Raw genomic sequence first — 25,080 nt, forward strand, 5'->3', positions numbered from 1 at the left:
ATGGCGCCGCCATTTTTTACAGCGTTGTTAATGCAGCGAGGAGTTGGGGGGCGGGGGTGCGGGCCCCTCACCCTGTTAAAGTAGGGTATGAACTGGGATCGCCGAGCTTTTATTTAGTTTCGCATGGTAAGTTTCTGGGTAACGTTTTAAGAGCTTTATCGCCGTAAAAAAGGTTTTGAAGCCCCACTCTCTGCCTTCCTAAGAACAAGTAGCGAAAGCAGAGGGAAAGTGTTGATGCCATGATTTGAAGCGTGCGTCCCACAAACTTCGACGCAGCTGAGACAAAGCTAATAATCATGAGGCGTTCTAGAAGCAGGCGGCTTTTACCTCAGACGTGCTCATTGGTTGACTGTGTTGAATTGTGAAGGAAACAAACCAAGAACATGTATCAAATTGGAATTACACTGTGGAAAAATAAGAGGAGGTACGATTACGTGTTTTAGTTTTAGCTTTTTAGGAGCATAATTACGACCCTTTGGACACGTCTGTTACCTTGTTTTTCACACATTCCACTTTCGTACTTGCTTTTAGGGACTCGCGGGAGAAAGTGATGGACTGCTACACTTCTGCTGGTCTGAGAACACTGAAGTTTTCTCTCAGAGAATATTACACATAATTTTCCTAAATATTAGTAACTTTGCTTTTTTTGCTGATGAAAAACTTAAACATGAAAAAAAAAGTATTAATGAATCCTGTATGTTCAGCAAACAGATTTAATAATTGTAAGGTTTTTGCCATATTAAAAGCATTTTTTTAATGTTCATTTATTTTTGAGAGAGAGAGAGATAGAGTGTGAGCGGGGGAGGGGCAGAGAGAGAGGGAGACACAGAATCCAAAGCAGGCTCCAGGCTCTGAGCCGTCAGCACAGAGCCCGACGCGGGGCTCGAACTCACCGACCGTGAGATCATGACCTGAGCCGAAGTCGGACGCTTAACTGACTGAACCACCCAGGAGCCCCTGCCCTGTTTTGTTAATCAAAAAGTTTTTATGGCTGAAGTTGAATAAATTTGCTTTTAAGTGGTATTTGCATATTATAGAATATGAAGTTGTATATTAGACTTAATTATTTATTGACTGTCTACTATTTTTCATGGTCACAAAATGCCTGGTCTGGTATGATAAAGCCGTGTGATAGAGGCACATCTGTGCTCTGCAAGCCTTTGGTCGGTGGGACGAGGTGATGTGGTTGAAATGGGGTGTGGAATGAGAGGCTCTCCCGACCCTTAAGCTAGGTCTGGAAGGGCAGATGCAGGGACGAGGGAGCCACATACTTAACGTGGAGTCCTGTGGGCAGAGAGGGCTTTTGCGGGGAGTCATGAGTAATTTGATACAGATGAAACTCACAGACGTAATTGGGAAAGTGGCGGACGGTGAGACTGGGCAGGTAGGTGTACGCCAAATCACAAGGGCCTGTGTGCCAAGCTAGGGAATTTATTTCATTTTGCAATAATAGGTTTATTAAGATGTAATTCACATACCGTAAAATTCACTCTTTTAAGCTACAGTTTGGTTTTAGTATATTCAGAGTTTTGCAACCAGTACCACTGTCTTTAAAAAAAAAAAAAAAAAATTTTTTTTAAACATTTATTCTTTTTTTTTTTTTTTTTTTAATTTATTTTTGGGACAGAGAGAGACAGAGCATGAACGGGGGAGGGGCAGAGAGAGAGGGAGACACAGAATCGGAAACAGGCTCCAGGCTCCAAGCCATCAGCCCAGAGCCTGACGCGGGGCTCGAACTCACAGACCACGAGATCGTGACCTGGCTGAAGTCGGACGCTTAACCGACTGCGCCACCCAGGCGCCCCAACATTTATTCATTTTTGAGAGACAGAGACAGAGGATGAGCGGGGGAGGGTCAGAGAGAGGGGGAGTCACAGATTCCAAAGCAGGCTCCAGGCTCCCAGCTGTCAGCACAGAGCCCGACGTGGGGCCCAAACTCACGAACCACGAGATCATGACCTGAGCCGAAGTTGGATTCTTAACCGACTGAGCCACCCAGGCGCCCCCCATTACCACTATCTTAATTTCATTTTCATTATCCCAAAAGAAACCCCGTACTTAGTATCAGTCATTCCCTATTTGGAATTTATTTTAAATGTTGTTTAAATAATTTTTTTTAATGTTTATTTTTGAGAGAGAGAGAGGGAGAGAGAGACACAGCGTGAGCAGGGAGGGGCAGAGAGAGAGACACACACACACAGAATCAGAAGCAGGCTCCAGGCTCTGAGCTGTCAGCACAGAGCCCGATGCAGGGCTCGAACTCACAAACCGTGAGATCACGACCTGAAATGAAGTCGGACACTTCATCGACTGAGCCACCCAGGCGCCCCTATTTTAAATGTTGTTTAGATAATCGTCAAAAATCATTAAAGACTGATGTCTCTTTGATATGTATAAAATATACTTTCCTTAATGTTTGTATTGTGGAAGCAGAAATGCAATATTTTTGTGAAATAATGCATGTTGTATTGACCATGAATTTTATTTATTTATTTATTTATTTATTTATTTATTTATTTATGTTTTTAAAGTTTATTTTGAGAGAGAAAGAAAGAGCGCACAGTGGGGTAGGGGCAGAGAGAGGGAGAGGGAGAGGGAGAGAGGGAGAATCCCAAGCTATGGGGGGCTTCAACTTACGAGCTGCAGGATTATGACCTGAGCTGAAGTCAGACACTTAACCGACTGAGCCACCCAGGTGCCTCATCATTCAGAAACTTTTAAATGAGCATCTGCTATTTTTCTAGACACTCATCTAGGCACTGTGAACAAACTTGACACCTCAGCCCTCATGGAACTAAGTTGTAGTGAGGGAAGGAAATGAGGACGGATTTGAAAGCTCTTAGGCTGTTAGAATAGACGGATTTTTATGGTAGATTAGATGTAGGGAACAAGGAGGCCACAATAACTTCTGGACTTCTGGCTTGGGTGACTTGATGATTGATGGTGCCATTCACTAAAATGGGGTTTTGAGATTGAGATACCTGCACATAACTTAGGCAACACTGGGGCGCCCGGGTGGTTCAGTCGGTTAAGCGTCCGACTTTGGGCTCAGGTCATGATCTTGCGGTTTGTGAGTTTGAGCCCTGCGTCCGGCTCTGTGCTGACAGCTCAGAGCCTGGAGCCTCCTTCACAGAGGAAGATTCTGTGTCTTCCTCTCTCTGCCCTTCCCCCCCCCTCAAAAATAAAATAAACATTAAAAAAATTAAATAATTCAGGCAACATTTATTGAGAATTGTTATGGACTCTTTTCCTGTCTCTCCCCTAAGTTAGGTCCACCTTGTGTCTTCCTGTGTGTACCTTGGGACTTACCTCCATTATAGACCGTCTCTATCTTTATTAGCTTTCATTTCTTCTCCGCTGCTCATTGAAGATGGGAATCGCCTATATCATTTTTGTATCCCTCCTACAGACCATCTATACTGGTTTACAGAACATAATTCTCATTGCCTCCCCTGCTGCTGGCCTCCCATAAGCTGCCATCATCTGTAACTCGAATCGCTGCCGTAGCCTTCTAGTAAGTCTTCTGCTTCTAGATATTAAGATGTAAGTCGGTATGTTTCTCTGCCATTTAAAACCTCACAGTGGTCCACATTTCAAGTGGCCTTCTGGGACCTACTCAGTCTGGTCTGGCACCACTACTATGACTTTATCTCTTTTGCTTCTCTCCGGTCTTTGCTCAGATGTTACCATCTCAGTGAGGCCTGTCTTGATCTACCTGCCTCCCTATTCGTAAGTGTGTTATCTCTAAAATATGACTTACAGACAATCTAGGACATATTGTATGATTACAACTCTGTGACAGTTCTAGAAAAGGCAAAACTGTGGAGATAGTAAAAAGATCACTGGTTACCATAGAGTAGGAGGAGGGAAGATTAAGCAGAGCACAGGACTTTCAGGACAGTGAATCCACACTGTATGGTACCGTAATGATGGGTGCATCTCATTATACATTTCTCTAAGCCCATAGCATGTACAGCAGAAGTGGACGTGAAGGTAAAATGTGAACTTTGCGTGATTCTGGTGTGTCACTGTAGGTTCATCCGTGGTAACCAGTATAACACTGGCGGGGGATGCTGATAATGGGGAAGGCTATGCATGTGTGGGAGCAGGTGTATGTGGGAAATCTCTGTACTTTGCTCCCAATTCTGTTGTAAACCTAAAACTGCTCTAAAAAAAAGTAAAGTCTTTAAGTATAAAAACAGCAGCAACAAAAACCTAATCACAAAGATCACCATTAAATAAAATATTTATTCTTTAGTATAATTAAATCTCCACTAAACTATTTTAAACAGTTGGTTTGTTTGAATCAGGATTCAGACATGAGCTACATGTTGCAGTTTTAAAAAATAGCTTTTTTGAGGTACAACTGACATTCATAAACTCATATTTAGAGTGTTTTATAAAATGTTTATTTATTTTGAGAGAGAGCACACGCATGCCTGAGTGGGGTAGAGGGAGAGAGAGAGAGAGAGAGAGAGAGAGAGAGAGAGAGAGAGAGAGAGAGAGAGAGAGAGAGAGAGAGAATCCCAAGCAGGCTCCCTGTTCAGTGCTGAGCCCGATGCAGGGCTTCATCTCATGGCTGTGAGATCATGACCTGAGTTGAAATCAGGAGTCAGATGTTTAGCCAACTGAGTTACCTGGGAGCCCTGATTAGTTTGGCATGTGCGTACACCTGTGAAATCACACTGAAGATACGGATTATATCTATCTATCATTTCCAAAAGTTTCCTCAGGCCCCTTGGTAATCCCTCTTACTTGCCCCTCCTTCAGGCAACCACTGATCTTCTTCACTGGAGATCAGCTTGCATTTTCTGGGGTTTTAAAGAAGTGGAATCTTAAATTGTTCCATTTTGTCTGACTTCTTTCATTCAGCATAATTATTTTGAGATTTCATCTGCATTTTGCACGTATCAATTATTTTTATTCCTGAGTAGCATTACATTTTATGGATATGCTATATTTTTTTATCCACTCACCTTTTTTAAAATATAATTTATTGTCAAATTGGCTTCCATAAAACGCCCAGTGCTCATCACAAGTGCCCTCCTCAGCGCCCATCACCCATTTTCCCCTCTCCCCTACCCCCCCACTCAACCCTGTTTGTTCTCAGTATTTAAGAGTTTCTTGCAGTTTGCCTCCCTCCCTCTCTGTTTGTAACTTTTTTTTCCCCTCCCCCACCCCATGGTCTCCTATTAAGTTTCTCAAGATCCACATGAGTGAAGACATACAATATCTGTCTTTATCTGACTGACTTCACTCAGCGTAATACCTTCTAGTTCCGTCCACGTTGCTGCAAATGGCATGACTTCATTCTTTCTCATTGCCAAGTAGTATTCCATTGTATACATAAACCACGTCTTCTTTATCCATTCATCAGTTGGTGGACATTTAGGCTCTTTCCATAATTAGGCTATTGTTGAAAGTGCTGCTATAAATGTTGGGGTACATGTGCCCCTATGCATCAGCACTCCTGTATCCCTTGGGTAAATTCCTAGTAGTGCTATTGCTGGGTCGTAGGGTAGTTCTATTTTTAATTTTTTGAGGAACCTCCACACTGTTTTCCAGAGCGGCTGCCCCAGTTTGCATTCCCACCAACGGTGCAAGAGGGTTCCCGTTTCTCCACATCCCCGCCAGCATCTGTTGTTGCGTGAATTAATTTTAGCCATCCTGACCTGTGTGAGATGTTATCTCAGTGTGGCTTCGATTTGTATTTCCCTGATGATGAGTGATGTTTTTTCATGTGTCTGTCGGTCATCTGGATGTCTCCTTTGGAAATGTGTCTATTCATGTCTTCTGCCCATTTCTTCACTGGATTCTTTGTTTTTCGGGTGTTGAGTTTGATAAGATTTTGAATACTTACCCTTTATCCGTTATGTCATTTACAGATGTCTTTGCCCGTTCGGTCGGCTTCCTGTTGATTTTGTTGATTGTTTCCTTTGCAGTGCAGAAGCTTTTTATCTTGATGAGGTCCCAATCGTTCATTTTTGCTTTTAATTCCCTTGCCTTTGGAGAGGTGTCGAGCAAGAAATTGCTGCGGCTGAGGTCAAAGAGGTTGTTGCCTGCTTTCTCCTCTAGGGTTTTGATGCTTTCCTGTCTCACATTTAGGTCTTTCATCCATTTTGAGTTTATTTTTGTGTCTGGTGTAAGAAAGTGGTCTAGTTTCATTCTTCCACATGTTGCCGTCCAGTTCTCTCAGCACCATTTGCTAAAGAGACTGTCTTTTTTCCATTGGATGCCCTTTCCTGCTTTGTCAAAGATTAGTTGGTCTCCACTCACCTCTTGATGAACGTTGGGGTTATTTCTGTTGTTTGGCTATGACAGGACTGCTATGAATATTCAGGTACAAGTCTGTGTGTGAACAATATATTTCTTTTTCTCTTGGGTAAAATACTCAGGAATGGAATCATATAGTAGTTGTATGTTTAATTTTTTAAGAAACTGCAAACTTTTTCAAGTGGTTTTATAATTTTACGTGTCCACCAACAGTGTATAAGAGTTGCAGTTGCTCGGGACGCCCCGGGGGCTCAGGCGGTTAAGCGTCTGACTTCGGCTTAGGTCATGATATCATGGTTCGTGAGTTCAAGCCCTGCATTGGGCTCTGTGCTGATAGTGCGGAGCCTGCTTGGGATTCTGTCTCCCTCCCTCCCTCCCTCCTTCCCTCTGTCTCTTTTTCTCTCTCTCTCTCTCTGCTCCTACCCCACTTGCGTGCTCTTTCTCAAAAGTAAATAAGTAAACTTAAAAAAAAACCTAAAAATCATATATATATATATGTATATATATACACACACAGTATATAAAAAGAATTTCAGTTGCTCTGCAACCTTCCTAACAGTTGGTATGGTCAGTCTTTTTTTAATTTGACATTCTAATATGTGTGTAGTGGTATTTTGTTTTAACTTCTGTTTCTCAAGTGACAAGCGATACTGAGTTTTGGTTTTTTATCTGCTTATTTGCCATCCCCTTATCTTCTTTGGTAAAATACTATTCAGCCCCGTGGCCTGGGAACTCTTCAGAGCAGTAAGTTGAGACTGTTGGAGCATTCATCTCTCTTGTTTCCCACCCTCAAGGATCACCTGATCATCAGCTTCTTCATCACCTGACGGCCATTGTCTGGAAGACCATTGTTTCATGTATATATATATATTTTTTAATTTTTTTAATGTTTATTATTTATTTTGAGAGAGAGCAGAAGGGGCAGAGAGAGAGAATCCCAAGCAGGCTCTGTGCCATTAGCACAGAGGCACATGCGGGGCTCGATCTCATGAACCGTGAGATCATGACCTGAGCTGAAATCGAGTTGGACGCTCACCTGACTGAACCACCCTGGTGCCCCTGTTTGTTCTTTGGGATGTTTCAAGGAGGAGGGTCCATCTGGTCTCTGTCACTCCATCTTGGCCTAAAGCATGCACGCTGAGTTTTAATGTATAGATTTCTCCCCCCCTTTTTTTTTTGTTTTTTCTTTGTAATTAAGTTGTGGAAAACCACTGGGTTGTCTGGTGGAAAGAGTCCCTCATTCTGGATTTGCTGATTGCATCCCCTGGCTGTTTTTATCATGTTCCTTTGTCCTCTGTATTTTCTGTAAACTGGTATTTTCTGTAAACTGGTAGTTAGATTTAGAAGATTGATTTTTTTTTATTAAAATTATTTTTGTCAGGAATAATTTCATAGGAGCTGTTTTGATCATCCTATATTTTTTTAATGTTTATTTTTGAGAGAGAGCATGCATGCTCATGGTGGGAGGGGCAGAGAGAGAGAGGGAGACAGGATCCCAAGCAGGCTCTGCGCTGACGGTAGAGAGCCTGATGCGGGACTCTAACTCACCAACTGTGAGATCGTGACCTGAGCTGAAATCGGGCATGTAACCGGCTGAGCCACCTTCGCGCCCTGACCATCCTAGTTAAAACGGAAACTTCCACTGTACTCCAGGCCTCTTCATCCTGCTCTCCTCTTTCTTATTTTTGTAACACCTTCTAACATGCTATAAATGTACATATTTGTTTAATGTCTATTCTAAAATATAAACTCCACGAAGGCACGGGTTTTTGTTTTGTAACCCCCTTGCTTTGTATCCAGACCGCTATATCCCCAGGGTGTAGAACATTGTTTAGCACATAGTCGGTACAAAATAAAATCTCTTGAATAAGTGAATGAAATACAAAGGCATAGAACTGGTAAACTGCCCATCCTTCGCTACGGTCCGCAGAAAAGTAACACTTGGTTTTGTTAGATTAATTGTGTTTAACAGCATTATTAAAACTTGGGGACAATCCTCTGGATTTGGGGCAGTTAGAAACTCCAGAGGTGGATTTCGGAGGACGGATGTGTCACTGGCTCTGTGTCTTCCTCTGAGAAAACCTCTGTTTGGTAGCCGCCAGAGATGGATTGGCTCTTTACAATCTTAGCCCAAACCTAGCAGCCTTTTTCAAGCAGAAACGCAGAGCAGTGAACGCTTCGGGTGAGGCTGCCCTCTGCCAGACCATACGTGTCGCCCGATGCCAGGAGGAAGCCCAGGAACTTAGCCATTCCCGTCAGGATCCCCACACCCCTCCTTTCCCTCAGCACACCTCGCTTCTCCGTCACCCTCTGCCTTGGGACCATCAGGATTAATCTCATCATGTGCTCCCCTCCTGCCCCCACCACTTTTTTTCTTTTTTTGTGTGTGATCAGTCACCCACAAGGCCAGAATTATTGGGTCATCCTCCCATTATGTGGATTCTAATCTCCAAGACTCTACCCACATTGTTTCTTCTGATCCTGTCTCCCACCTCTGACCTTCTCTTGAAGCCTTTACACCGAGCCTTCTGAAATCAAGGTGCCTCAGCAGGAAGCCCCGAAAATCCCTAATTTCTTTGGTGAATTTCCCCTACGTTCTTGTTCCAATAGAAAATTGGTTTTCTCCTGCTGGAACTGTTTTTTCCCTGCAGTGCTCTCAAGTAGTGCTGGCTTCCTCCTACATTTCTCACATCACCGGGCCTGGAAGTGGGATGTCCTCCTTGTCCTTTATTGCCAGTTCTGTACCGTTCTCCTCTTTTCCCGAAAACACACTGCTGTGAATGTATGTCATCAGATTATGCCACTTATTACTGCTTTTTGCTGGATGTAACCTGCCTTTGCACGGACTGCTGGAGGAGCGAACCTTTATCACTCTGGAGCGGCCCTCTTTATCTCTAGTAATGCTCCTTGCCCAACAACTTGGCTATGCCGGCTCCTTTTCGCCCGTGTTTGCGTGCTGTTTTCATTTGTGCGTTCATCCTTTATTCTGATGATTTAGGTATGTCTAAACAGGTTTTTATCCAAGGCATAAAAAGCAAATCTTTGCTTTTATCTAAGGCATTTAGTTCCATGTACAGTTTCACTTAAGTATTTACTGACATATTTGAATTTAGATCTGTTGACTCAGAGCTTTCTATTTATTTGACCCACTTGTTCTGTGTTTCTTTTTTGTTCCTTCAACCTTCTTTTGCATTGATTTAATGTTTATTTGCCCTCTCTCCTTAGCTTGCTAGTTATGTACTTTTATTAAAAATGCCATTAGTGGTTGTCCTAGAGGTTACGGTTTGTTTGGTTGTTTTTAGTTTTCCAAGTTTTATTTATTTATTTATTTATTTATTTATTTATTTATTTATTGTGTTTATTTTGAAAGAGAGAGACAGAGTGCAAGCAGAGGAGGGGCAGAGAGAGGGAGACACATAATCCAAAGCAACTCCAGGCTCTGAGCTGTCAGCACAGAGCCCGACGCGGGGCTCGAACTCATGAACCGCGAGATCATGACCTGAGCTGAAGTCGGGTGCTTAACCGACTGAGCCACCCAGGCGCCCCTAGTTTTCCAAGTTTTTAAGTTGTGGTAAAATAGACATAATATAAAATTTGTCATATTTAACTATTAACATTTTTTTTGAAGTGTATTTATTTATTTAGAGAGGGAGAGTGGGTATGTGCACGAGTGGGGGGAAGGGCAGAGAGAGAGGGAGAGAGAGAATCCCAAGCAGGTTCTGTGCTGTGATCTCAGAGCTCAACATGGGGTTTGATCCCACCAACTGTGAGATCATGACCTGAGCTGAAATCAAGAGTCAGACACTTAACCAACTGAGCCACCTAGGCGCCCCTAACCATTGTTAAGTGTACAGTTCAGAAGTATGAAATATAGTCATAATGGGCTATTTATTCATCATCATCTTCCTTTTCCAGAACTCTTTTCATCTTATAAAACTGAAACTCTATTCCCATTAAAAGTAGAAGGCATTCTACTTTGTCTCTATGATTTTGAGTACTCTAAGTATCTTATGTAAGTGAGTCATACAGAGTTTGGTTTTTGTGACTAGTTTATTTCATTTGGCACAACGCCATCAAGATTGATGCATGTTGTAGCTTACGTCAGAATTTCTTTCCTTTTTAAGGCTGTTTGAAGGACAGTTTTGCAGGATATAGGATTCTTGCTTGAAAGCTTTTTCTTTTAGCACTTTGAGCTTTGCGCAATGGCAGTATCGTAGCCAATGAGGTTTGTCCGAGGTGCAATTATTGCTAATTGAAAACTTTTAGCACTTTGATTATATTGGTCCACTGCTTTCTGGCCTCTGAAGTAGTAGTAGTAGTAGTTGATGTTGTTCTTGTTCTTTTAATGTTTATTTCTTTTTGAGAGAGAGAGAGAGAGAGAGAGAGAGAGAGAGAGGAAGGGGCAGAGAGAGAGAGGGAGATAGAGAATCTGAAGCAGGCTGCAGGCCCTGAGCTGTCAGCACAGAGCCCCATGTGGGGCTTGACCTCATGAACCATAAGATCATGATCTGAGCCAAAGTTGGAAGCTTAATCAACTGAGCCCCCCTGCTCCCGGCCTCTGAAGTTTCTGATGAGAAATCTGCTCATTAACTTACTGAGGATCTTTTATATGTGATGAGTTATTTCTCTTGCTGCCTTCAAGATTCTGTCTTTGTCCTTGACTTTGGAAAGTTTGATTATAATGTGCCTTGGTGTAGGTCTCTGATTTATTTCCGTGGAGTTTGTTGAGTTTCTTAGATGTTTATATTCATGTCTTTCATCAAATTTGGGACGTTTTTAGCCAGTTAGTTTTTCAGATCTTCTCTTTGCCCCTTTCTTCTGGGATGCCCACAACTTGTATTTGGTCTGTTTGATGGTGTCCCACAGGTCCCTTATGCTCTCTGTCCACTTTTCTTTCTGTTCAGTCTTTTCTTTCTGTTTCTCAGACTTGATTATTTCTATTGTCCTATTTTCAGGTTCACTGATTCTTTCTTTTGCCTACACATGTCTGCCTTTGAGTCCTTCTAGTAAATTATTAATTGCACTTTCAACTCCTGAGTTTTTTTTGGTTTCTTTTTAGGTTTTCTATCTCTTAATTGATTTTTCCATTTTATTTATACATTGTTTTCTTGACTTTCTCCACATCTTTTTTTAGTTCTTTGACCGTTTTTAAATCTTTGTCTAGTAGGTTTGCCATCAGGTCTTTTAAAGGATAGTTTCTGTTGAAACATTTTCCCCCTTTGAATTGGCCATACTTTTCTGTTTCTTGTATGCCTTGTGATGTTGTTGTTGGAAAGTGAACATGTGAGTCTAATAATGTGGTTAACATCCCCTTCTCCAGGTTTGCTGTTTTTGTTATGTATTCACTAATTCATCTATTCTTCCATTCTTCCCCCTTACCGTAGACTGTCTCTATGTCAAGGATCATCCTGAGGTTAAATTTAAGGTTTATCTGATCTGTTTTTTTTTTTTTTAAGTTTATTTACTTATTTTGAGAGAGAGAGAGAGAGAGAGAGAGAGAGTGAGAGAGCGCATGCGCTTGTGGAGAAAGAGAATCCTGAACGGGCTCCACACTATCAGTGTGAGGAGCATGATGTGGGGCTTGAACTCACGAACCTGTGAGATCGTGACCTGAGCCAATATCAAGAGTTGGATAGTCAACTAGTTAAGCCATACAGGCGCCCCAGGGTTTCTCAGATCTTTTCTGAGACTATGCCTTTCTCTGGGCATGTGTGGTCACTTTCTCATTTTCCCTGTATAGTGCATGCATTTGCTTTTTTTTTTTTTTTTTTTTTTTTAAAGTAATCTCTCTACACAGTGTAGGGCTTGAACTCACAACCCCAAGATCATGAGTCACATGCTCCACCAACTGAGCCAGCCAGGTGCCCCTATGCATTTGCTTTTGTATGGCCTAGTCATCAATATCTGCCTCCCAGAAGGTGAAAATGAGAAGAGTGAAGAATGTGTGTGTGTGTGCGTGTGAGCGTATATAAGGGACAAGCTTCTTAAAGTCCCCCGCGAGTGACTCCGCTAGAGGGATGAGGGGCTTGTTGTGGTGTGGGGGTGGTGCAACAACAGTGACGATCTGCTGCTTGTCTGCACCTCTGTTTTCAGAAGCAGCATTTGGTGGTCAGAGCACAGATTGTCAGTATTTGGAAGACACGGTCCTTTCTGCACACCCTGGCTCCTACATGCTGTGTACAGGCTGTGCCAGGAACTGAATATGTGCACTGCTTCCTGCCCCATGGCCAGGGGCAGGGATGAGTAGCTGCTACTGTCCGGAGAGCTGAGGTTGACCAGAACTGACTGCAGTTTACTGCATGAGTTTTTCTCTTGGACATTGCAAGCTTTCAGTAGACGCCAGAGATCCAGCACAGTTACATCAGACAGCCTCTGCCACTGTAGTTGCCTGGGGCGGAGGGGGGGGAGGCGGCAGACAGATTTGTGGGGGGCTTCCTCCTCTACCATCTTCCCAGAATCCTCTCCCCTAGAGATTATAATTTATATCTTTGATTTATCATCCTGTTGTAAACTGGGTGCTTTTACCTTCTTGAAGGGCAACGCAACAGCCATAGGATGCCTAACTCCGCTTACCCCTGTGCTCCCTTTCTGCCTTTGTTGTTTCATATTTTAAGTCTTACGTACGTTGATTCCTGTAAGAAACTATTATCTTACACAGTCATTTTATTTGGATTTATTCATATATTGACCATTGACCATTTTGTCGTTCTTCATTCCTTTGTGTACCTGGTGAGTTTCTATCTGGCTTGTTTTGTTTTGTTTTGTTTTTTTGCACCTTTGGATATTTCTTTCAGTGTAGGTCTGGTAGTGATGGGTCTGTCTGAAACTTTTTATTTCAAGTTATTCTTGTAGGTTATTTGTATTGGGTATAGAATTCTAGGTTGTGCTCTCTTCCTTTTATAAAAGCGCTTTAGAAGACTCTTTGTGTTTGGGTTTCCCGTCCTTTTCAGTAGTAGGTTAACTGTCAGTATCACTGTAACCTTCCTGTTTCCCAGGCTGTATTAATTGTTTGCTCTTTCTTTTAGCTATTTTATTGTGGTATTCCTAGGTATGAAGTTTATCTTTGTTTCTTAAAGTTTAGTCTACTTAGGATTCTTAGAGCTTCTTGAACCTGTGGCTTACTGTCTTGTTACTTTTAGACAGTTCTCAGCCATTCTTGTGTATTGCTTCTGTTCCAGGCTCTTTTTCCTTTCTTTCTGGAATTTCAGTTTCGTATGTGTTCTGCATCTCTGTCTCCTAGCCTCTAAGTCTGTGTTTTCCAAATTTTTATTTCCTGGGCTTCATTTGAGATCTTTTATTTTAACTTGTCTTTCTCCTTTTATCTGTCTATCTTCTTTTAAATCCGTCCATTGAGTTCTTAGTTTCAGTTGTATATCCTTTTTTTAGTTTTAGAGCCTCCATTTGGTTCTTTTTTTATAGTTTCTAGTTCTCTGCTAAAATTGTAAATCTTGTCTTTAAAGTCCTGGAATATCGGAAGTGTATGGTTGACTCGTCAACAACATGGGTGTGAACTGTGCGGCCCACTTCTATGCGGATTTTTTACAGTACAGTAAATATATTTTCCTTTCCTTATGACTTTCTTAATAACATCTTTTCTCAAGTTTCAGTTGTGAGAATACAGTATATAATACACGTAACCTGGAAAATATGTGTTAATTATGTTATCAATAAGGCTCTAGTCAACAGTAGGCTCTTAGGTTTTGGCGAGTCAAAAGTTATACGTAGATTTTTAAAAATGTTTATTTTGAGAGAGCGCAAGAGTGTGTGAGTGGGGGAGGGGCAGAGAGAGAGGGAGAGAGAATCTCAAGCAGGCTCTGTGGTGTCCACCCAAAGCCCAGCACAGGGTTTGATCCCACCAACTGTGAGATCATGACCTGAGCCGAAATCGAGAGTTGGCGGCTCAACCGAGCCACCCAGGCGCCCCATCTATATGCGGATTTTTGACTCCTCAGGGTCTGTATGCTCCCCACTCCTGCACTGTTCAAGAGTCAACTGTAGTTATTTTTAAATCTGGTGACTAATATCTGGAATGCTTGTGGTATGTTTTTGTCTTCTATTTCTTCTGTCTTGTGTTCATGTTGTATTATTTACTCACGTGCCTGATCTCTTTTGATTGTGTATTTTATATCAAACTTGCAACTTGGAAAATTGGTTATAAAAAAATCTGAGGCCTAAGGAAAGTATCTTCTAGGGAGGTTTTATTTATACTCACACTGTGGAATCAGCTTACTCCCAGTAGAAATTGTTCAGGGCCGACCTGCAGTCCCTTTGAGGGTCTGTCTACTTCAGTTTTATTCTTTTCTTGTTTTTGTTTTTGTTTTTTTAAGTTTATTTATTTTTGAGAGAGACAGAGACAGAGAGCACAAGTCGGGGAGGGGCAAAGAGCGAGGGAGACACAGAATCTGAAACCGGCTCCAGGCTCTGAGCTGTCAGCACAGAGCCCGACGCGGGGCTCGAACCCACCAACTGTGAGACCATGACCTGAGCCGAAGTCAGATGCCCAACCGACTGAGCCACTCAGGCACCGCTACTTCAGTTTTATTCTTCCAGAGTACAGCCTCTCGGAGTCCCAGTTCAATGAAATGGCCGTTCGCAGGCTGCTGCTCTCTCTCCCTCTCCCCAGTGGCTGTACTTGAAGTCAGAGCCATTACCCTAACACCAAGAGCCTGTCAGATGCATTATTCAGCATCTCAGCCTCTCAGTGCTGTCCTCTAGCGTTGGCAAATGCCTCTGGGGGGAAAAGTGACCCCAGTAGCTGTAGTTCCCTTCCTAAGTCTCAGTCTCTGCTGTGTTCCAGCTCTGTCTTGTTAGTTCACCGATTCCTTCAAGCAGACGTTCTTGACATTTTGTTGAGCTTCTCTGATTGTCCTTGGTGGGTCTGAGTTACCTAGTTTATTACTAGAACGGAAGTAGCTTCTTCTTTTGTCACTCGCTAAGCACGGTGTCTGTAGTCTTTTGTGATTTTTTTTGCCCTTGAGGGTAATCCATCCCAGAGCAACGGTGAATGGCAGGACAACTATTCAACAATAGTGACATGGCTTCTTAGTTCCTTGACCTCTCTCCCATGTATCCTGTTCTCTACCCTACCTTGGCCACCCATTCCCTTGGATCACCATTATGTGAAAAAACTCTTGTCACTTCAATTTCAAACTTAGTACTCTGACTGCCGCTTCCAGACTTTATAGCTCCCACCTTCGACCATCCCATTTCCCGCAGTCTTCAACCCCATCGTAACTTTCAGTTCATTGTTCCTGCCGCATTTCCCCTGGTCACTCTCTTGTCTTTGTTGACCATAAATTCCATAGTCATTACAGCATGTTCTCTACTCATACTCTCTTGTTTTCCTCTTGTTTCATCAATAATCGTGTCTAAGCCACGATCTGTGTCTTAGCCTGGATTCCCTGGAAAAGATGGCAAGAGTGTATGTGCTGATGCTTTATTTGAAGTTAGAGCGAGGAGGGAAAAAAGAGGATGAGGCAGAGAAGAAGGGAGAACAAATACAAAGTGGTATGTTTCTAAGCCATCACAGCTTCGTGAGAACCTTAGCTGGTTGCTTGGTCATCCTGGGAATCTCTAGGGAATCATGGCACCTCTCAGAGCACTCCCAGGGGATGGGGGCGGGCGGCAGGCAGGTATGTGGAGGTGGAAGCTGAGAAGTTTGACGGCCCTTTCTCGTCTCCTGTCTCTTAATGGTCAGAGTTGCCCCATTAGGGTCTTAAAAAATTTTTTTTCACGTTTATTTTTGAGGGAGAGAAAGTACGAGCAGGGGAGGGGCAGGGAGTGGGGGACAGAGGATCCGAAATGGGCTCTGGGATGACAGCAGTGAGCCGAATGTGGGCTCAGACCCACAAGCTGCGAGATCATGACCCGAGCCAAAATTGGATGCTCAGCCGACTGAGCCACCCAGGCGCCCCTGCCCCATAGGGACTTCGTTATTCTCTGCTTTCAGGTTTGTTACTTGGCCTCTACAGGCAGCCCCTGGGGAAGCTGCTGAATTAGGTGTCGGAGCTGCTGTGGCTTCTGTCACAGTGCACACGGGGAAGGCTACCAGGGCTTAGCCTTTATAAGCCCTGGGGGAGGTAGAGACAGTTGGTGATGTTAGGAAAGAAGACGTGGGTAGTGGGCTGAGGCTTAGGATCATCTGAAGCTTGCAGGTTTCTGCCAGGCCTGGTGGGGCTGTTCCAGCTGGGAAGTGGGACAGCAGGCAAGTCCGAGTGTGTGTGGGGGAGGGTGCCTGAAGTGCGTCTCGTAAGGCCTGCTTAATGCAGCTTCTGATTCTTCTTTTGCTTGAATCCGTGCGAATTCAGCTGAATGTGGTTAGAGAGACCATTCTGACTAATCTCATTTTAAAATCATGACCACCAAAATCTCGTAGGCCCGTTGCAGGTTCTGTTGTTTTCCTACTCCGGCTACTCTTCTGTAGAGTATTCAAATGTCTCATTTAAAATGTTCCATTTTTCCTTCCCCCTTTTTCCTTTATTTAACTGGGGAAAAATTGAAGCAGTTGCAAGTGAACTTCTGCAGGCTGTCACTCTCAACAGCATATAAGCAGCCTGTTAGATCTCACTTGTGTAAAAAGGTTTTTCTTGATAATTGTCTATACTCTGTTTTCCATTCTTTTCTTCTGTTCTCTTCTCGAACACGTTTCTTTCAGGTTTCTGTCCCCACCGCTCTTCCAGAATTGCTCATAATGTCACTGGTGACCTCCATGTTGCAAGATCCAATTGTCGGTCTTCCCCGTTTACCCCAAGAGTCCCAGGTACCTCACTCCTGTTTGAAACCTGATTAGTTTAGGGCTCTCCAGAGAAACAGAACTAGTAGGATATATATATTAAAAGACATTTGTTATAAGGAGTTGGCTCACATGACTGTGGAGGCCGAGAAGTTCTTAGATCTGCCAGTCAGCAAGCTAGGAGAGATGGTCTAAGTTGTAGTCTGAGTACAAAGGCCTGAGAGAGAACCAGGAGATCCCATCCCGTGTCCCAGCTCAAGCCGTCAGGCTGGAGAAGTTCCCTCTTAGCCTTTTTATTAAATTCAGGCCTTTAACTGTTTGGATGAGCACCACCCACATTACGGAGGGCAGTCTGCTTTACTCAGTTTACCGATTCAGATGTTAATCTCATCCAGAAATACTCTCACAGACACATCCAGAATAACGTTTGACCGACATCTGGGACCGTGTGGCCTGGTTGAGTTGACACGTAAAGTTAACCATCAAAAAACCCTCTCTCCCCCAAGACATCTAGAACAAGATGCCAGTTTAATCTGTAGGAGTTCCAGTCCCCATCGCCCCTGACCTCAGCTCCCAACTACTCCTTTCTGTTCTCCACTCTAGTCACGCTGCCTCCCTTCTCTTTCTTGACCGTTGCCCGGTGTGTTCCTGCCCGTAGGATCTCTGCACTCACTTTTCTTCTGCCTCCAGTGCTTTTTCCTTGCTTCTCTGCCCCTCCCCTTACCCTTCATCCATATGGCTTATGTTCTTCTTTCTTTCCGTCCGCACTGAACTGTCACACTCTCACTGAGGCTTTTCCTGGCCAGTCCATCTAAACATTTCGGCTGTTTCCCTGGTGCTTCCTGTCCTCCTTCCTTGCTTTATGGTTTTCTCATTCCCTCTTGCATTGTCTAACGTACTTCCCTACTTATCTTCTTACTTGTCTGACTCCTCCAACCAGAAGGTCAGCTCTGTGAGGTGGGGGCCCAGCTTCTAGAAGAGCGCCTGGTACAGGTGTGTCTCTCGGTAACAACTTCCTGTTTTTTTAAAAAACACGGACAGAACCTCTTTCCAGTAAGTTTACAAAGTAGAGGTTTTTAGCCTGAGCTCTCAGCAGCGAGCACCTTTATTGGCTCACAGACGCCTTTGCATAGGTCTTTTATAGATACGCCTTTTATAGCCTAACTGTGGATGAGCTGACGTCATTCTGAAGGCACCGTGCCAGGCTTCTCGACTCTCTTCCTTCTAGTTGTGTGTGTGTGTGTGTGTGTGTGTGTGAGAGAACCAGCTCCGTGCCGGAGAGCTTTACAAATAACCTCTTACTTAATTCTCAGAACAGCCCTACTGCACAGTGGTATCATCCCCATTGTGCAGACACTGAGGCAGATTTAGAAAGCTTGAACAACTTGCCTGAGGTCTCAGCTCGGATGTGGGAGAATCCAACTTGATCTAGTCCTGTGTTCTTGAGTGTCACTGCATTAGATGCCTCCTCCTCCTTAGATATTTTGTGTCACGCAGGAACTTAGGAATGTTGGGCAGACTATTTAACCCCTTTCGCCATGATAGTGTTAAATATTCAAAGTGTCTGCTTAGCGAATCTCAGCACAAAGCACCCATTCAAAGTTAGGAATCCTTGGGGCACCTGGTTGGTTCAGTTGGTTGAGCTCCTGACTTCGGCTCAGGTCATGATCTCGTGGTTCATAGGTTTGAGCCCCGCGTCGGGCTCTGTGCTGACAGCTGGGAGCCTGGAACCTGCTTTGGATTCTGTGTCTCCCTCTCTCTCTGCCCCTCCCCCACTCATGCTCTGTCCGTCTCTCCCAAAAATAAATAAACGTTGGGGCGCCCGGGTGGCTCAGTCAGTTGAGCGTCCGACTTCGGCCTAGGTCATGATCTCGTGGTCTGTGAGTTCGAGCCCTGCATCGGGCTCTGTGCTGACAGCTCAGAGCCTGGAGCCTGCTTCGGATTCTGTGTCTCCCTCTCTTTCTGCCCCTCCCCTGCTCATGCTCTGTCTCTCTCTCTCTCTGTCAAGGATAAATAGACATTAAAAAAAATTAAAAAAACAAAAATAAATAAACATTAAACAAATTTAAAAAAATTTTTCAAAGTTAGCAATCCTTTCTAAGATCAGTGCAAAAATAACTAAAGCACCTCAAGCCTTTCTCGGCGTTATCCTTCCCAGATCTTCTGAGGCTTAGTCCTCATTCTAGGTTTCTGGATCTGAGGTACAATACTGCGTCTATAAGATTAGAAGGGTAGTGGTGACTGCCATCGTGAAGGATCTTGCCCTTTCTGGCTCAAGTTATTATTAATCAGTCCCATCCACCTCTGGAGTATTCCATGAGAAATTACAGGAATCCCCTTCTCCTTCACAGGAAAGTGTTAAGAAACCACTCATATTTCGTGGTTCGAAATAACTATTATTTCGTGATTCTTGCTTCGTTGAATAGTTGTTCTGCTGGGCTTCCGTGGACGGCATCATTTGATTGCTCGGTGGGCTTGGTGTCGTCTGCTGGCCTCACTGAGATGCTGGGCCAGCTGGGCCTCCTTTGTCTCCGTGTGGTCTCAGGGCCTGTCAGTTTTCCAGTGGGAGAGGTCTCGAGTAGGATAGTCAGATTTCTTACATAGTGGCTCAGGGCTCCCCAGAGCAAGCATTTCAAGAAGGAGGAAGCAGCAACTGCTAGTCCTCTGGAAGTGTAGGCCCGGAACTGGCACATTATCATTTCTGCCACACTTCCTCGGTTAACATGAGTCACGGACCAGCTCAGATTCGTTGCGAGAGTTGACTGTGCAGGGTGTGGGGGTAGGTTTACTGGGAGTAGACTGGCCCAAACTACTCTTGAGAGTGAACAAGAGCCTATTAAAAATTGTGCCAGGTTGACAGGTGTAAACTGGAATTGTCCAGGACTAATCTGGACATATGGTCATCATAGCCCTGCTTGTGCCCTGGAGGAGGCAAGAGATAGGTATTACCCTGAATCTTTCCATGTGATTCTCCTAGTGTAAAAATAGGACCGTGTTCAGTATGCTTCTCATGTTTGGTTTTATTTTATTTATTTATTTATTTGTTTATTTTAATGTTTATTTTTGAGAGAGAGACAGAGAGAAAGGGACAGAGAGAGGGGGACAGAGGATCTGAAGCAGGTGCTGTGCTGACAGCAGCAAGTCCGACGTGGGGCTCCAACCCACGAACTGTGAGATCATGACCTGAGCCAAAGTCAGACGCCCAGCAAACCGAGCCACCCAGGCGCCCCTATTTTTATTTTTTAAAAATGTTTATTTATGCATTTTGAGAGAGGGGGAGTGCATGCACATGAGCCAGGGAGGGACAGAGATAGAGGAGAGAGAATCTCAGGTGGGCTCCCTCCTGTCAGTGCAGAGCCTGACGTGGGGGCTCAATCTCATGACTGTGAGATCATGACCTGAGCCGTAATCATGCTTAACTGACTGAACCACCCAGGTGCCCCTGCTGTTGATGTGTTAAGTTGAACATGACTTCTTTAAAAAAAATTTTTTTTAACGTTTGTTTATTTTTGAGAGAGACGGCGTGCACAATCGGGAGGGACAGAGAGAGAAAATGAGTCACAGAAATTGAAGCAGGCTTCAGGCTCTGAGCTGTCTGCACAGAGCGGGACTCAGGGCTTGAACTCAGGAACCGCAAGATCATGACCCCAAGCCGAAGTCGGATGCTTAACTGACAGCACCCAGGCGCCCCAAGTTGAACATGACTTCTGAACACAACCCACCAACTTTGTTTTGGGTGCTCAGTGACTATAGAATGAATTACTTGGTCTAAGAGTAGAGGGGGGAAACTGGCTTTGAACTTACTGAGAAGATTTTGTTTGTTGGTCTCTAGTGGGTGGCTTTCCGGAGATATTTTTCAAGATTAATTTTGCCCATGTGTCATTTTCACCCTATAGAACTTGGAATCCTCTCCTAAGATATAGCTCCATTCTGCAGTTAATCAGATGATCTCAGAGGTCTCTTCCAGCTCTAAAATTCTGCTCTAATCTTACAGAAAGTTGTTACCCAAATGATTATTGGGAGAGCCGTGATAAAAGGCCTTCATAGTTTGGATGTGATCTGGGGCCACGTGGGGATCCAGAAAACTTTATGCAGTAAAGTTGCTTTACTCTATACTGTGAACAGAAGTTAGTTTGCAGTCCAAAATGGAATTTGTTCTCAGAAGAATGTTGTCTTTTTTTTTTTTTTTTTTTTTTTTTCTTTTAAGGAGGCTCCATGCCTAGCACGGGGCTTGAACTCACAACCCTGAGATCAAGACCTGAGCCAAGATCAAGAGTCAGTCAGATGCTTAACCGACTGAGCCACCTAAATGCCCCTAGAATGTTAAGTCTTAAAGGTTGACTGTAAAAAATTATTCTAAAGTTCAAAATCCCACTTTTCTGTACAATAGATGGTAAGATCTCATTTTGATGTGAGATGCCTCCAGAACGTGCCATGTTTACGTGTTTGTGTACACACGTGTGATTGTGCTTCAGGAATGTAGTATGAGGGTCCATTTTGTCTTTCCTGAAGTTGTTCGGGGGGGGCGGGGGGCGGCGGTGGTGGAAAGGCTGTCATTCCTATGGAGTGTTTAGCTGATGCAGTTTGTGTTTTGCCCTGGTTGGTCAAGGGAGGGGGAAGGGGTGAGTGAAAATTCTTGACTTGAATGCAGTGTAATAGTCTCATTACTAATCCTGACTACAGTATGTAAGAAACAAAACAGACCTCTCCAAGCCAAGTTGCTGCAGATTTGAGTAGTTGTGAGATCTCTTATTGGCTAAAGAACCCAGTAACGTGACTATCGTCAGATGAAGCTCGGTGCTTTCTGTCATCTAGGAGCAGGGGGTTCCCACTGATTCTGGGTGATATATACCAAGTAAATATTCTCTGTATTTATGATGTCTTTCCCCCACAGCATGTTTTATATTACATTTTTCAGTGATGCACCAGCCGTCACACTGGTGACATTTGTAATAGGGAAACCTAACCTCGGATGTCGCTGTGTGTCTGCTTGCAGGGTAGGGGAGGAAGGTAGGTTGGTAAATCAGGAGGACAAGTCAACTTTGCTTTGCAGTTTGTTTGACAGGTTCAGACACATCGAGGTTTAGGGAAAATGTCTACTTTTAAGATGGCTTTGGCACAGATGATGTTTACATGAAAACTACTAAATAGGGAAAGGATTATCATTTATAGAGCACCTTTTGTGTGTACTTTAGCTGTCTTGTGAAGACCATACCTTTTCTACCTGAGGGAACGAAGGAAGAGTGACTTTGCCCAGGGCTGTGTGTGACGAAGCTAGTAGCTGTCAGAGCTTGCGTTTGGTCTCAGGTTTGTGTGCCGTCAACGTTCTTGTGGTCCATCCCCTCACCCCAGGTTGGTGATTTATACAAAGGTTCTTCCCAGGTCCTTCCTGACTACCCTCTCTGTATTTTAACCTCCACCAAATACATAGATCCAGCCTCCCTGGAAAAACTGTTACATCTGGCTAGATTGTCTCCTACGCCTATTTCTTACATTGTTGTAAACACTGAACGCACTGGATGGATTTTTTTACCCTGGGACCTGTGAACCCTTGGAAGTTGTGTGCAAAATGTTGTATGTGCGTGTGTGAGTGTGTGTGTGTGTGAAAATATCAGGATCCGTCGCTTTCATAAAATTCTCAATGCTTTCTGACTCAAATAGCCTCAGGAGCCACTACTTGATGCCATTAATATTTTCCGGTACTATTGTTGAATGAATTAATGTACATAAAGTGCTTAGAGTGGGACCTTACAAGAAGTAAATTCACTATTGGTATTGTTATCAAGTTTTCTGTGTGCATGGTCTTCAAAACGTTTTAATGATTGGATAATAACCTGTGGAATAGAATATTACCAGACAGACCAGCTTCTTATTGTTGTCACTATTTGGGTTCAAAATTTTCTCTTTTCTTTTCTTTTCTTTTCTTTTCTTTTCTTTTCTTTTCTTTTCTTTTCTCTTTCCTTGTTTTAGGTTTTGGACGGCAATTTATTTATTATTTTTAAAAAATATTTGTGAGAGAGAGAGACAGAGTGTGAGCAAAGGAGGGACAGAGAGAGAGGGAGACACAGAATCTGAAGCAGGCTCCAGGTTCTGAGCTGTCAGCACAGAGCCTGATGCGGGGCTTGAACCCATGAACCGTGAGATCGTGACCCGAGCCAAAGTCAGCTGCTTAACTGATTGAGTCACCCAGGCATCCCAGGGAGGCAGTTTATTGATTTTTTTTTTTTTTTCAGTTTATTTATTTTGGGATGCCTGGGTGGCTCAGTCAGTTGAGCATCTGACTTCATCTCAGGTCACGATCTCATGATTCATGACTTTGAGCCCCATATCAGGCTCTGTGCTGTCGGTGCAGAACCTGCTTCGGATCCTCTGTCCACCTCTCTCCCGCTCCCCTGCTCATATTCTGTCTTTCTCAAAAAAAATTAAAAAAAAAAAATTTAAAAAAAAGTTAGCATGTGCACGTGTAGGGGGAGAGGCAGAGGGAGAGGGAAAGAGGATCTCAAGCCGGCTCTGTGCCGTCAGTTGCAGAGCGTGCAGTGGGGCTCAATCCCACAAACTGGGGGATCGTGACCTGCGTCAAAATCAAGAGTTGGACGCTTAACTGACTGAGCCACCCAGTCACCCCCAAAATTTACTTTTCTTAGGGATGTGGTCAAAATAGGTGAAGGGAGGAGTGGGAGATACAGGCTTCCAGTTAGGGAATGGATAAGTAATGAGGAAGAAAGGTACGGCATAGGGAATGTCGTGGTATTCTGAGTGCCGTGTGGGGACAAATGGTAGCTGTGTTTGTAGTGAGCACAGCATGACATACAGAGTGTAGCTGTGGAGTCACCGTGTCGTACATCTGGAACTAATGACGCTGCGTGTAAACTATACTTTGAATAAAAAGTCCTGTTTACCAGATCATTACAAGAAAGTTTTTGTTTTTCTTTTACAAGCTATTTGAGATGAATCTTCACGTATTTATAGCAGTTCCCTATATTTTGGATTATTTCTGAAGATTCCCCAGAGTGAAATTACTGGGTCAAAATGTATGAACATTTTGAAGATTTTAGATATTGCCAGATTGCTTTCCAGAAGACATATACTAATGTGTACTGGCAATACATTGCACTCTGCATTGCTGTATGCTCTAGCTTGCAGTAAACAAATAAGTTTAATAAGCAGAAGATTGCCTTGTTTCGTAAGTATTTTTCCAGTTTCTAGACAGGTGAAACATTTTCTGTGTACTGTTTTGTGAATTGTCTTTATGTCTTTTTCCCATTGAATAGGGTTTTTATAGTTTTCTTATTAGTTTGAGCTACACTTAGTCACCTGTTACAACTATGTATTCTGAGAATGCTTGCCTTTTTTTTTTAGAGTAATTTCTTTTTTTATCATTTTTTTTAATGTTTATTTTTTTGAGAGAGCATGCAAGCTGAGAAAGGGACAGAGAGAGAGAGGGAGACACAGAATCTGAAGCAGACTCCAGGCTCTGAGCTGTCAGCACAGAGCCTGATGTGGGGTTCGAACCCATGGACTATAAGATCATGACCTGAGCCAAAGTCAGATGCTTAACCGACTGAGCCACCCAGGTGCCCCTATATTAGTTATAATATAAAATAACTGTCTTCTCCACAATTTGGATTATGTACTTCTTTTACTTCAAATGTCAGTACTTAAAAAAATGTTGGTTTAGAAAACCATTGAAAATGTTTAACTTTCCCCAGATCACAAGTTTAAAATGTAGAATTGGTTTCTACCTTGTGTTCAAGCCAGTGTGATAAATGTGCTACATCAGAAAGAGCTATGTACCAGTCCTGGAAATAGTACACAAACAAATAGCCCAAAGTCATTATCAACTGATGCAGACGCTGTTGCTGAAGCTTATTTACAGTTGTGTTCGGGAGCACTGGGTAAGGGCAGGCTTAAGGAGGGAGAGTCTTTTTTTTTTTTTTTTTTAACATTTTCATTTTTATGTTTGAGAGAGAGTGCAAGAGGGGGAGGGGGCAGAGAGAAGGGGGCAGAGGATCCAAAGCAGGCTTTGAGCTGACACCAGCAAGCCCCATGTGGGGCGCCAACTCACAGACCATGAG

At 43.4% G+C, this 25,080-nt stretch overlaps 1 protein-coding gene and 1 pseudogene across 1 annotated transcript in view; both read left to right on the forward strand.

Moving 5' to 3' along the window:
• The window catches only part of RCOR1 (REST corepressor 1), a 126,759-nt gene that overhangs the window by 16,009 nt on the left and 85,670 nt on the right, over positions 1-25,080 (forward strand). The gene's annotated exons all lie outside the window — the stretch shown is intronic.
• Positions 10,465-10,614, forward strand: LOC128773107 (U4 spliceosomal RNA; annotated as a pseudogene).

This window comes from Panthera pardus, unplaced genomic scaffold, assembly GCF_024362965.1.
Source record: "Panthera pardus isolate Hobbes unplaced genomic scaffold, ASM2436296v1 HiC_scaffold_24, whole genome shotgun sequence".
In the NCBI taxonomy this organism is placed as follows: domain Eukaryota; kingdom Metazoa; phylum Chordata; class Mammalia; order Carnivora; family Felidae; genus Panthera; species Panthera pardus.